The sequence below is a fragment of the Leptonychotes weddellii genome, chromosome 9 (assembly GCF_054177405.1).
Source record: "Leptonychotes weddellii isolate Sample4059 chromosome 9, ASM5417740v2, whole genome shotgun sequence".
NCBI classification, from domain to species: Eukaryota; Metazoa; Chordata; class Mammalia; order Carnivora; family Phocidae; genus Leptonychotes; species Leptonychotes weddellii.
Genome location: NC_138377.1, coordinates 40,930,802 through 40,936,919, shown reverse-complemented (window position 1 = coordinate 40,936,919; position 6,118 = coordinate 40,930,802). Strand labels below are relative to the sequence as shown.

The 6,118-nt window shown below is 42.2% G+C and overlaps 1 pseudogene; it reads left to right on the top strand.

Moving 5' to 3' along the window:
- Positions 1-242: 242 nt before the first annotated feature.
- LOC145723331 (small ribosomal subunit protein eS1 pseudogene) lies at positions 243-3,689 on the top strand (annotated as a pseudogene).
- The last annotated feature ends 2,429 nt before the right edge of the window (positions 3,690-6,118 follow it).

Below are 6,118 nucleotides of genomic sequence, written 5' to 3'. Positions count from 1 at the left end.
CAGAGACCCAGGACAGATTGTTTACTACATCTGGCTTGGTACCCGGTTCATCTATTGGGAGAGAAGACATACACTTGCATAGGGCAGCAGCTAGCATCAAATCAGCTTCAGTTGAGACCTTCTTGCCACTGCAGAGTAGCACTTAGAGCTCAGCATCCCGGCTGTCTAAGTCCCACTGGTCACTAGTCCTTAGGTGGATATGCTATTTACTGCTTGTGAGGCAGGTAATATAACTGCACAGGATGTCCCTGAAGATTCACAGCTTGTCTCTGAGAGGTAGAAGGTCAGTAGGAGAAAAAGGATGTGGGTCTGTGCATAGTCACCCTGACTTTTGCTCTGAAATCACTGAATTGGGTAAGAAAGGGGAATTAAGTGTAGCACTAAGGGATCCCTCTGCTCCTGGATGTGACTCTTAGGAATCCTATGGCTCTAGGTCTTAGGCTCCATTTTTGCCTCTATTCCAAGCCCTAGACTTGCTGGGCTGTGTGGCTACTGTGCTCTTATGTAGGCAATAGAGATACAATGACAAATAAGACGGATAATATCTCACTCTCATTAGGGTTTATTCCTGGTGAGAGGAGACAGACTATAAACAAAGAAGCAAATAAATAAACAAGAAAATATCAGATGGTGACAGGTGATAGTAAATCAGGGTGATTGATGGGAAGTTAGTGTTGGGTGTGGGAATAGTTTAGGCTGAGATGTTGGGGACATGCTCACTGAAGAGGTTAATCAGTAACTTGAATGACAAAAAAAGAGTCAACCAGACAATGCAGGGAAAGAGCTTCCAGTAGCAGGAACTGCTTGTGGAAAGGCTCTAAGCTGGGAAGTAGCTCAGTGTTTTTGAAACAAAAAAGGGAGGCCCATGGGCCTGGAGCTGAGTGAGGCTAGGATAAGAGATGGAAAAGTTTGGAAAGTTTGTCAGGCACCAAATCACAAGGAGCCATGGGGGCCAGGAGGAGAGTAAATTCAAAATGGTCCTAGAATTGTATTAGACCCTGGAGGTTATCTAACTTGCGCTTCTTACTTCAAAAATGAGGAAGCAGAGCCTAGGGAGGTGCGATTTTATCGCTCCATCTCTGCCAGCCAAACTTGGTCATGCTATGATGTGGAAGCAAAATCTTCTGACCCACGGTCCTTGCCACTTTCCACTAAATCCTTCCTGAATGCTAAAGTGGGATTCCTGAATGTCTCACTTTATTTTTTTAATATTTTTTTTAAAAAAGATTTTATTTATTTATTTATCCATTTGAAAGAGAGAGAGAGAGAAAGAGAGAGAGAGAGCATGAGCTGGGGAGAAGGTATAGGGAGAGGAATAAGCAGACTCCCTGCTGAGCAGGGAGACCAATGTGAGGCTGTATCCCAGGACCCCAGGAATCATGACCTGAGCCGAAGGCAGATGCTGGAGTCACCCAGGTGCCCCCTGAATGTCCCACTTTAATAGGGAATTAAATAAACTAATATCTGTAAAAACATTTAGAACAATATTCGTTACATTATGCTTGTTACATAATAAACACTATATAAATGTCTCAAAGATTTAAAAAAAGACATAAAAACGTGGAATTATCCTTCATTCACCTTGTAAAAAAATGGGGGCTTCTAAACATCTTTGTAGCCTAGTTATACATTGTCTCAATAGCAAGTATGTAGTTTGACTAATGTCACGAACCAAATGCAACCCATTTACTCTAGGATTGGGACACATTCCTACTATAGGGACATATGGTACAGCTTCTACATCAGGAAGAGTTAACATTCCACTGTACACACAAACATTCAGAATCAGAAAATTGTATTGTAAGTTATGTACACACAGGACACATGTGTGTATATACGTCTTTGTTTTTCAAATAGCAGTGACATTGCCTAAGGGAGCAATAGCTTTCACATCCTCCTCTGTGTTGAAAAGAAGGCTTTATTGAAGAGGACATATGGATGGAAATTCATTTTGGAATAGTCAAGATCTTCAGTTCTAAAAGGATTTGAGACTGGCTCAATTAAGCACAAACCCACAGCAAGAGATGTGCTGGTGGAATAGAAGCTTGTTGTCACTGCTCTGGCCCTCATTCAGGATTTATAGCCCAAAGATCTGCCACCAGCTAGCAGCAATGGCAAATTACACCTTCATTCTCTGGCCTGAGTCTCCATTCATCCTACTGCTTTCTAGACTTCCTCCTGATTCTTTCCCTCTAACTAGCTAGTGGACTCTGACAGACTTTCTATTTTCTCTCTCTTTATTCCTCCTTTATCTCTATCCTTAACGGAGAATGTAATAAAGAAAAGTCTCACTCCTTCCTCCAGATCCTGAAGAGACAGGAAGAGCATCCTCCCTGACTTTGTCTAGAGTGGATGAAAGTATAAATGAGGTGATGGCTTTGAATCAAAGATGGTAGGGCGGTAAGAAACTTCAGAGTCCATGGGAACACCTCTTTACTGTTCAGTTTTATGGCACATGTAGAAGGAGTTAATGTTTGTACAGTGCACTAAGGTAAATGGAGAAACTTGCTTACAGCTGAGGTATCCAGCCTGGGCACTCTAGCTACTCCAGATTCTCCAGCTACTCTGAGGGTGGAGGGGAACCCAAGCTTGACAGAGGCTCTGTGAACTTCAAGGTCAACCCTAGGTATCAGTATCCAGCTGAAGACAAGGGAAAAGAGAGCATGGAGGATCATCTATGAGGATTATAATCTGGGTCTAATTGTATACCTAGGTGAACATTCCATTGGCCAGAGCATATCATATGGGCACATCTGGCTATGAGGAAGGCTGGAACCTGGGTTTAGCTGTATGTCCAAGAGGAAAGGAACCAGGTTTTGTGACTAGGTAGCCAGTCTCTGCCATAGGAAGTATATGACCAGTGGTACTCCAGAGACAGTGGCAGAGTTGAAACTAAGACACACATTACTTAACTCATAGCACAGGTCTCTCCGCACCAAACCACACTCTGTCTTATCTTTCGTATGTCCCCTAACTTAAAAAAAAATCTTCCCACAAAACGTGGCAAGAGGAAACCAAGAAGAAAACGGTTAGTACCTTCTCTAAGGAAGATTGGTATGATGGAAAAGCACCAGGTGTATTTGATACAAGAAACACAGAAAAATGCTAGTCTCGAGGCCTCAAGAAACCAAAATTGCATCTGATTGCCTCAAGGATCATGAGGCCTGTTGCTCTGCAGAATGATGAAGCTGCATTAGAAAATCCAAACTAACCACCAAGGATATTCAGGGCAAAACTGCCTGCCCAACTTCTATGACGTGGATCCTACCCATGAAAAATGTGCTTCAAGAAAAGGGCAGACCATGACTGAAGCTCATGTTGATATCAAGACTACCGGGAGTTATATGCTTCATTTGTTCTGTGTTGATTTACTAAAAAAAAGCAATGATCAGATTTGGAAAACCTTTCACACTTGGCACCTACAGGTCCACCAAATCCAGAAGATGATGGAAATCATGACCCAAGAGGTACCCAAATGACTTTAAAGAAGTTGCCCATAAACTGATTCCAGTCAGCACTGGGAAAGACATAAGAAAGACTTGCCGATCTATTTATCCTATGATGGGTTCATTAGAAAAATAAAAAATGCTGAAGAAGCCCAAGTTTGAAATGGGAAACTCATGTGGCTTCATGGTGAAGACAATGGTTCTGGAAAAGCTTCTGGGATGAGACGGGATACAGTTAAATGAACTGATGGATATGAGCCACTAGTTCAAGAATCTGCTTAAAATTCAGACTTTTAATGGTGACAAATAAAAAGTCTTATTTGTGGAGAAAAAAAAACATGTGCAGCCCACTAAATGCAATTCTGGCATACCTTCAGTCAAAATCTACTCACAGGAAAGGCCCTGGTGCAACCTGTGGGAATCTCACAAAGAAGGGTCAGACTTGCCTCCTGATAGGAGAGAGAATTTCCACCGCACCATGAACTCTGTGAGGAAATCAGCATCCGAATCCTAAGCCTTGCTTTTTTTTTACTTCTTTCGGTCCTTCCCCACTTGGTTGCTTCCTGAGGACCTGGGGAGGGAGGCAAGATGAGGGTTATTGCGCGGTTCACTGCAAACACCTGTCTCTTGGTTTTTATCTCAACCTTTGATTCAGATGTTTTCACGTCCTCCCCTTTTTACATTTGGCTCTTTGGTCTCTGTCCCCTGAGCTGACTTTCATCATCCAATTAGAAATAACACCCTCTTCTCGCTACCAGCTTTTCTGGGAACCATAGGGAGTAAACCCCAAGCCTCCCTCACAGCCCGTGGGGCCAGCCGTGCTTCAAAGGAGCGTGGTGGCGACACCAGCTCACGGCTGGGCTTCTTTTCTGTTTGAACAGCTTCTATTGCTCACTGCTGATCAGCAACTCAATGATTCATTAAACATACAAACAATGAGTGAATCTGTTCCATTAGCAGGGCCACCTGTTGATCTCAGACATCCTCAGCTGAACTCAGCGAACGTGAAAAACAGAATGCCTACATCAGTGGAGGGCCCCGTCCCGCATTTGATGGCATGTTACAGCAGGAAAAGCAGAGTTCCAGCCTTGCTGGTGCTTTTATGCTTTTCCTTTCATCTGGTGGCAGGGCTGCAAGAATATACTGTGGAATACAATGCCCTTCTCTATAATCAACTGGAAAATTCCAAGAGCTTGGTCATTATTGCTTCCTTAGGCTTGTGGAATTAGACAAGGAGGAGAATGGGAATATCCTGTACCCTTTTGCCTGCAGGTGTCAGGGCAACAGAATTCGCAGAGTGCTAAACAAAGACAAAAAAGAAAATGAAAAAGCAAAGCAAACTACATGTAAAAGAAATCTTATTTATCACGATGATACCTTCTCTCCCCTGGAAATAATACGGTCTCTTTGCTGCTTAGCCCCTCCTCGCCAGAGTTGCTCCAAGCCTTTAGGAACTGGTCTACTCGTGTTCACCAGTTTATTATAAATCAAAACTATTAAAAATCTGATAAAGCTGACTGAGTGAAGCTTTTGATGCAGGCAGCACAGTCAACAAAGTTGATATTTTGTTATTTAAAAAAGTAGTGCTTTCTCTTCTCTTATGTTTAACTAACCCTTTTTTTTTTTTTTAAGAATTTATTTATTTGAGAGAGAGAGAGAGAATGAGACAGAGCATGAGAGGGAAGAGGGCAGAGGGGGAAGCAGACCCCCGCTGAGCAGGGAGCCCAATGTGGGACTCGATCCCGGGACTCCAGGATCATGACCTGAGCCGAAGGCAGTCGCTTACCCAACTGAGCCACCCAGGCGCCCTTTAACTAACCCCTTTAATCGTTGTAATAAAGAGAAGAGCTTTCATAAGGTCAGCAATATTTGTTTAGAGCCTGAAAACGATATCATATCAAGATTGAATTGCCTCTTTGGGGAGAATTGAATATGAAATTCCTCAATTGAATATGAAATTGCCTCTTTAGGGGGAATTTCATTTTTGAGTGCCACACTTATTAGGATTTCATACTTCACACTTTAGAATGGTTAGGTTTAAATTTCTTTATAGTGACATTTTGATTAAAATCTTTGATTACATAGTCCAGTTTTTATGTTTTTGATGGATTTATTCTAGACTATCATGAAACACTTTGTTGTTCATTGGTTCTTGTAAGAACATAGATGAAGTAGGAGGAAACAACTCTCCAATGAAAATTCCAGTTCCTATTAGTTTATCAGTAAAATTTTAAAAAAATCATCCGTTTAAAATCCTATGACAGATTTCAGAGATTACTGTTGCTAATGGCTATTTTACTTTCATTTTTGTAGCCCTGGAAATGGTAGAATGCCAGGTGAGGAATTCAGGTTATGCTTCTTTCCTGAATATTGTTTTGCTTTTAGAGGATGGGCTTTGAGCTACAAGCATTCAGAATGAGCACCGTGAACAGTCGGAGGCAGGCAGACTCCACGGCTTGGGTTCTCCAGGCAGGTGTGAGCATATCTCCTTCATCCAGCACATAAAAGGACCACGTGCACTTTCAAAGGGATTTCTGCAATCCTAGTCTTTTGACAACCATGACTATGATTTGATTGCCAAATGCAGGTGGTTGTGCAGAGGCCTGGTTGTGCAATCAAAAGAATCCTCAGTCTTCTGTATAAAATGCAAAAACACAAGGAGAGACGTTTTT